Below are 8,440 nucleotides of genomic sequence, written 5' to 3' on the forward strand. Positions count from 1 at the left end.
GGAGGGAGGGAGGGAGGGAGGGAGGGAGGAAAGAGTAGTGCAAAATTTACGGAGCTTTTCTCCCCTGCATTCATCAGATTCTCCATAATAGATCCTGTTTAAAAGATGGTAGGGGGTTGACAATATGACAGTTTATGCTTCTGCTTTTGTAAGAAAAAGAAAAAAGAAAAAAATCCAAAATTACCCATTTTCGAAGCTTATTCATCTAACCTAAACCTACTGTGATCAGATTACATTCCTGAAAGGATTTTAGAGTTGGAAGCACTTCATTTGTATTTTCAGTAGGGTTTAAATTATCTTCCCTAATTGGTTCCAGCCTGCCTGTTTCTAAAGCACCAAGATACAGAGAAAATTTTAATGTCAACCGGAAATTCAGGTCAGAAGAATCTGGGTTTACGTGTAAGACATATATGGTAACATCACCACTTAGAAATTCTGAATGCTAACTCCCTCTCTCTTAGCTTTTATAAGTCTAAGCTGTAAGTCAGATTACATCTACCAAAGTTATCAACAACTCTCCAACTACAGAAGATTGAATTTTGTGAGATATTAAATCAGTAAAATTTGAAATATAGCCATATATGTAGCAGCAAATTTATATTTGTATGCAAAAGCCAAAATAAAATAAATTCCGTTCTTTAATTTGTCCCTAAATAATATAGGGCACAACAAATTTTAATCTGAGTTTGGCTAGAAGGAATTGAAGTATTTAGAAGAATAGCATGACCTAACACATCAATTTTTACAATAAATTCAACTGTTGCAGGAGTGATATTAAACAGCCGTTAGAGACTTAGAACACTATGTACCTAATAGAAGAAAATAAACTCATAAATCAAATCAGAATAAAAAACTCATAAATCAAAATCCCCTAAGAGCCCCAAAGTTATTTTCTAATCTTTATTCCTGCAAAGTGGCATCCTATTCTGATTTTGTAAAGAGACATACAATAACAGGATGAGTGAAGTTGTACTTATGTGTACAGAGGGAATTTTTATTGAGATGCTGCTTTGTTATGAAATTATTTATTTTATAAATAAAATTATTATATAAAAATGACTAAATCTGGCAACATTTGTTAAACAAAACTATGTGTTTAAAAAACACACAGAAGGAACTGCACTGGAGACATGAGATAATATTTTACTCAGCTCTAGGATTTGATGATTATAAAATATGTGTAATTGCAAATATCAATACCACCTCCATGAACAACTATACAATTATGACTAAATTGAGAACTTTTATTATTAGCATTGTTTCATTTTTTTTAATTTAACAATGTTGGTGAAGATGATGGTAATGGTGATTGAATAGTGGAATAATATGTGGTATTCTTTAAAAAATATTAAACAGTGAGGCCGGGCGTGGTGGCTCACACCTGTAATGCCAGTACTTTGGGAGGCCAAGGAGGGTGGGTCACGAGGTCAGGAGATCGAGACCAGCCTGACCAACATGGTGAAACCCTGTCTTACCTAAAAATACGAAAATTAGCCAGGTATGGTGGCAGGTGCCTGTAGTCCCAGCTACTCAGGAGGCTAAGGCAGGAGAATCGCTTGAACCCAGGAGGTGGAGGTTGCAGTGAGCCGAGCCGAGATTGCACCACTGTACTCCAGCCTGGGTGACAGAGTGAGACATCGTCTCAAAAAAAAAAAAAATTAAACACTAAGTTTTCTTATTTTGTTAATTGAAAATATTGACCAAACCACTAAAGATGAATGCCAAAATATCATAAGTGTTGCCCAAATGGCAGACACAAAGTAGAGCTAACCTTGGGTGCTCTCATCACCTTCTGTCAGCACAAACAAAATGTTTGAATGTCCACCTTGTGCTGAATGTCCACCTTTGCTAAGGGAGGAAGTAAGTCAAGTAATCTCACTGAGGGTTTTGACATCTGCCTGCTAGAAATAAAAATATCTGTATGGCGTTTTCAAAAAATAACACAAAATGAAGAAAAAAGGTCCATGTGTTAATTGTCACTAACATCATTCCAAATGCTATTCTACTAAAATTGAGATCTTTTTAAAACTAAAATATCAGACTTTTTTTTTTTTTTGCACTTGCAAAACCAAAGTTAATATGGTAACATCTGTAAAGGCAGTAACTTCAAGATTTTCTTTGATAGTTGAAGACTAGCCTTGACGTTTCTTTTTTTTTTTTTTTTTTTTTTTTTTTGAGATGGAGTTTTGCTCGTTGCCCAGGCTGAAGTGCAGTGGCACAATCTCCACTCACTGCAACCTCCACCTCCCAGGTTCGAGCAATTCTCCAGCCCCAGCCTCCCAAGTAGCTGGGATTACAGGCGCCCACCACCATGCCCAGCTAATTTTTTGTATTTTCAGTAGAGACAGGGTTTTGCCATGTTGGGCAGGCTGGTCTCGAACTTCTGACCTGAGGTGATCCACCCACCTCAGCCTTCCAGAGTGCTGGGATTATGGGTGTGAGCCACTGCACCCGGCCTAGGTTTCTTTGTTGTTTGTTTTAAATAATTATACAGGAAATTACAAAGGTAGTACAGAGGTCCTCTGTACTTTTAAGCCAGTTTCCACCATTGCTTGCATCATTCAGTAAATGAGACCAATTACTTGATAAAATATCAAAGCTAGGAATTTGGTATCAGTACAAGGCATGTGTATAGTTTTATGTCATTTTATTCCAGTAGATTTGTGGATCTACTATCAAAATCAAGATACAGAATTAGCATCAGAAAGATCTCTCTTATTCTAATCCTTTATAGTCATATCTACCTGCATCCACCATCCATAATCACTGGCACACACTATTCTGTTTTCTATCTCTATAATTTTGTCATTTGCAGAATATTGTATGGATTCATACAGTGTGTGACCTTTAAAATTGGTTTTAGTCACTTGGCTTACCACCCATGAGATCTTTTATGGGCTGAATTGCGCTTCCTCAAAACTCTTATGTTGAAGTCCTATGTCTTCAGTACTTCAGAGAGTGACTGTATTTGGAGATGGGGCTTTCAAAGAAGTGATTAAGTTAAAATGTGGCTATTAAGGTGGACACTGACCCAACCTCACTAGTATTGTTAAAGAAGAACTTTGGACATCTAAGGAGATACCAGGGATGCACAGGCACTCAGGAGAGATCTTGTGAGGATACAATGAAAGGACAGCTATCAGCAAGCCAAGGATAGAGGCCTTAAAACAATCCAAACCTGCCCACACCTTCATCTTGCACTTCTAGCCTCCAAATCTGGAAGAAAGTAAATTTCTGTTGTTTAAGTCACACAGATTGGTATTTTGTCATGGCAGCCCTAGCAAACTAATATAAGATCCATCCAATTCGGTGTATCAATCAAGAGTTCCTTCCTTTATATTGCTGAGTAGTATTTCAGGGTATGTTTGTTTCTATTGCATTTTATGTAACCATTTACCTATGAGGAACATTTTGGTTGTTTCCAGTTTGGGGTTTATTGCAAATAAAGTTGCCATAAGCAATCATGCATGGGTTTTTGTGTGGACCTAAGTTTTTATTCTGGAGGGATAAATGCTGAGAACTGAAATTTCTGGGCTGCAAGGTAAGTTTATGTTTAGTTTTTAAAGAAACTACCAAACTATTTTCTAGAGTGACTAAATTGTCGTATTTTCTCACCAGCAATACATGTGTATCCAGGTTCTCCACATTCATGGCAGAATTTAGTGTCACCATGAATTTGTTTTTACTTTTCTAACAGATGTATAGTGATATCTCATTGTGGTCTTCATTTGCATTTCCCTAATGGGTACTCATGAATATCTTTTCACGTGGCAATTTGCCATCTATGTGTCTTCTTTGGTGAAGGGTCTCTTTACATTTTTCCCATTTTGCAATTATATGGTTTGGTGTTTAATGTTGAATCTTGGAAGGTATTTATATATTCTATAGATGAGTATTTTATAAGATATGTGGTTTGTAAATATTTTCAGTTGGTAGCTTGTCTTTTCTTCCTCTTGAGATGATACATAATTTTTAATTTTGATGAAATTCAATATATTTTTTTCAGGTTGTTTGTATGAGTTATTTATTGAAAATTAGACATTTAGGGGATTATATTATAATTATCTGGACCTTATTTATATCTTATAGTTCATAGCCAAGGTCTCCTCTGACAGCATGCCTGCGGGGAAAAGAGAGACACCTTCTCATTGTTGCCACGTAAGTTTAGAAAACTCCCAGGTTTTCCTCTTGGCTTTCATTGACACCTGAGGGTAGAAAAGGCTCCTTGTCACTGCCTGGTGGGATTGGGAGTTGAGGCTTTCCACTAGGCTTTTGTGGATGCCACCCTGGTTGGGATGGGGAGGGCCAGCTCATTATTGCTCTCTCATAGTAGTTAGTCTCCACTGACACTGCAGTGGGGTGGTTTTGTTACCAAGCTGAGGATCAAAGGAAGTCTTAACCCCCCACGAGGCCTCCTCTGATAGTGCAGGGCTGGTGTGGTAAAAGTTCACTGACACCGTGGGTGTGGGGGAGGCCTGCTTACTAGCTGGTGGAACCAAAAATCCTGGCTTCTTACTTGCCCTTCTCTGGCTCCATTTTGGTAGGGGATTGAGACACTCCATTATAGACTGGCAAGGGGAGAAGCCTCTTTCCCCTTAGCCTTTGCTGGTGGAGGTGGGGGTGGGCCCATAGTTCATACTGTTGTATTAGGCAGAGTAGAGCAATCATCAAGAATAAAAATCATGTCACTTGCAAAACATGGATGGAACTGGAGGTCATTGAGTTAAGTGAAATAATCTAGACACAAAAAGACAATTAGCATGTGTACTTACTTATATGTGGGATCTAAGAAAGCTGATCTCATGGACATGGAGAGTAGAATTATCATTCTACTCTGGATACCAGAGGCTGGGAAGGATGTGGGTGTGAAGGGGAGGATGAAGAGAGGTTGGCAAATGGGTACTGATATACAGTGAGATAGAAAAAAACAAGTCCAGGCCAGGCATGTTGGCTCACACCTGTAATCCCAGCACTTTGGGAGGCTGGGTGGGTGGATCACTTGAGGTCAGGAGTTTGAGATGAGCCTGGCCAACATTGTGAAACCCCGTCTCTACTAAAAAAACAAAAGGTAGCCAGGCATGGTGGTGCATGCCTGTAGTCTCAGTTACTCAGGAGGCTGAGGAGGCAGGATCACTTGAGCCTGGGAGGTCTAGGTTGTGGTTTGTAGTGAGCCGAGAGCACACCACTACACTCCAGCCTGGGAGACAGGAGTAAAACCCTGTCTACCCCCCAGAAAAAAGAAAGAAAAAGAAAAAAAAATAAGTCATAATGTTTGATAGTAAAGTAGGGTGGTTATAGTTAACAAAAATGTACGATATATTTCAAAATAGCTAGAAGTGAGGATGTGAAATATTCTCAATATATTGAAATGATAAATGCTTGAAGTGATGGAAATTCTAAATGCCCTGCCTTGATAATGACATATTCTACGCATGTAACAAAATACCACTTGTACCCCATAGTATGTAAAAACACTATGTATCAATAAAATCATCTAAAAGTGTCCTGTCTTTCTAGGCTGCCCTCTTAGTGGTTTTTTGACTAGTCACAGCTGTCTCTTCTTGAGGTTTTTTCCTTTTACCTTTTCTTTTTTTTTGTCTGAGTCCATTAGAAATTCCTTGTTGCCAGCTTCTCCAGTACTTACACTAGGGTATCCAAGAAATTCACACTATGTTATTCTTTGAGTTCTGAGGTCCCTAGCCAGACTGTCTTCTCTTCTCTTCACCTGTCAGAGCCTATTTATTTTATGGATAACATCTAGGGTTTTTAGCTATACTTAGCATGATAATGAAACATTATTTAATGGGTACAATATACATTATTCAAGCGATAGATACCCTAAAAGCCCTGACATGACCACCTTGTAACCTATATATGGAACAAAATTGCACATATATCCCAAAAATGTCTACAAATTTTTTTTAATTAAAAAAGAAAGTATGTCTACTACATCTTCTCAGAAACTGAGTTTAAAACTTACTTTTCTTTTGATCTGCTTACGTTTTCTTTTTTCACATAATAATGTTTTATTTTTATATGGGACTAAGATCTCATAAAAATGTCATGTGGAAAATTAAGTAATAGGTATGAATTACCATAGAAGGAAGCAAAAGTATTACCGTGAAGAGCTAAGTGCATTTATGTAATACTTAAAAATAACTGCAAAGGAATGAAAGAAGTGATTTTCACCATGACAAGTTGGTCCTTTCAAAATTATGTGGTTGATCTTTCACAATGTAATTATTTGTTCTTACTGAAAGTTATTAGGAATATGTCCAATTATAACTCTTATATGTCAAGCTGGTAATACAAAGATTTAAAAGTGAAAACTCTAAAATTTCATATGCTTTTTCAGTTTTATGTTAATGCATAGCTCTCAAGATTTTTGCCAAGCCTTTTAGCAGATTCCTTTACAGAGAGCCTGACAATATCAAGGACCTGGGAAAATGAGGTAATTAAACAGCGACATCATCAATCACAAAGATAGGATTCTGATGCTATACAATTTTTCAATCAGAGCCTCCTTAACATTTATTATGATAGAAATTGCTTTTCAGGATGTGGCAGTATTTGGGCACTTAAGTTCAAACAGTGGAACAGGTGCAACAGAAGAGAGAATGGAGACAGGCAGGAGGAGGGATGGTACAGTGGTTAGTGTAGGCACTAAATTGAAACCTCCTCTGTATGAGTCCTAGATCCTATGACTGACTCTGAGGCCATAGAGTTTACTTAACCTAAGAGCCTTGATTTACTTATTTTTTTAAATGGGATTATTCTAATGCCTAACCTCAAAATTTCCTAAGGTATACATTAAATAATATATCTGAAGTTTGTAGTTCACGTGGCATTATTACCCCTCCTACCAAGGAGATGTTGAGGATGACATTGACATCAGTATCACAAGTGACTTTAATTTGAGGGACAGCAAAGGGAGCAGGAAGTATGCCTGTGAGCTCAAACTTGCCCTGGATAACTAGCAAATTGTTATCCTTGGTTATGGCACTCTCACCTTCAAAAGCTTGAATGAGCATACAGGTTGGTTGTCAGGATAGGTAGTGAAGGTCTGGGTCTGCTTGGTAAGAAAAGTATATTGCATTTCGTAGGAACAGTCATGACTTGACAGCAGCATCATTACCAAAGAGAAGAGGAGTGAATCCAAAAGTAGCAAATCTTGAACAGTTTAAGATTTGTCTTAAGATAGGATGGCTGCCTGGACAGCTGCACCATAAGCAACAGCTTCATCAGGGTCAATGCTCTTGCTCAGTTCTTTTCCACTAAATAATTATTGACGAAGATTTTGGATCTAGGAGATACAGATAGAACCACTTACCAGGACAATAACATGGATCTGCAACTTGTCTAGTTTGGTGTCCTGAAGGGCTATCTCTATCGGGTCCTGGGTGCCATGGAACAGGACAGCATCCAGTTCTTCAAATGGGCATGGGTAATGGAGGTATACATATCTGTTCCTTCACAGAGAGAATCCATCTCAATACTGGCCTGGGTGCTGGAAGGGAGAATGCAATTAGCCCATCACAAGCAGTACAGAAGCATCAGACAGCCCTGTTGTTCTCACTACTGTCCTTATGCTTGCATTTGAACTCAGCAATAAAATGTTTGATCATTTGGTTGTCAAAAATCTTCTTCACCTAAGTGGGTATTTCCAGCTATGATTTGATCTCAAATATTTCATCCTCAAGAGTGAGGACAGACACATCAAAAATTTCATCTCTTAAGTGATAGATGAGCACACTTCTTTCAGCTCCAACCTTTATGTCTGCACCATAAACAATAGAAGCAGCAGCTGGCTCATTGAAATTTTTTTTTTTTTTTTTTTTTTTTGAGACGGAGTCTCGCTCTATCACCCAGGCTGGAATGCAGTGGCTGGATCTCTGCTCACTGCAAGCTCTGCCTCCCGGGTTTATGCCATTCTCCTGCCTCAGCCTCCCGAGTAGCTGGGACTACAGGCGCCCGCCACCTTGCTCGGCTAGTTTTTTGTATTTTTTAGTAGAGACGGGGTTTCACCGTGTTAGCCAGGATGGTCTCGATCTCCTGACCTCGTGATCTGCCCGTCTTGGCCTCCCAATCATCGAAAATTTTAAGTACATTGAGACCAGTAATGGTTCTACGATCTTTGGTAGCTTGACATTAGAGTCATTAGGCCCTATGACCATAACATTGGAAACAGTCTTCCCAAGGTGAAATAATAATTTCATTATTCTAAGAGATAACCTACTCAGCACTTATACAGATGAAAATCTAGATAAGCCATTACAGCCATGAGCAATGCTAATGAACGTTTTTGCAAACTCTGGACGGGTGCTTGACATCCTTAATGATCTTCCTATTTTTCTCAGTTATCTGGTCATGAGCAACTGGCTCAGCTAAAGATGATTCATTTCATATGAGATCACCTTTAATGTACTTTAATCCACTGTAA

The 8,440-nt window shown here is 38.4% G+C and overlaps 1 pseudogene; it reads right to left on the reverse strand.

The window, feature by feature from the left end:
- LOC108540331 (heat shock cognate 71 kDa protein pseudogene) overlaps positions 1-8,216 on the reverse strand; it is a 30,769-nt pseudogene extending 22,553 nt beyond the window's left edge.
- Between the last annotated feature and the right edge of the window lie 224 nt (positions 8,217-8,440).

The sequence above is a fragment of the Rhinopithecus bieti genome, unplaced genomic scaffold, assembly GCF_001698545.2.
Source record: "Rhinopithecus bieti isolate Rb0 unplaced genomic scaffold, ASM169854v2 scaffold_17939, whole genome shotgun sequence".
In the NCBI taxonomy this organism is placed as follows: Eukaryota; Metazoa; Chordata; class Mammalia; order Primates; family Cercopithecidae; genus Rhinopithecus; species Rhinopithecus bieti.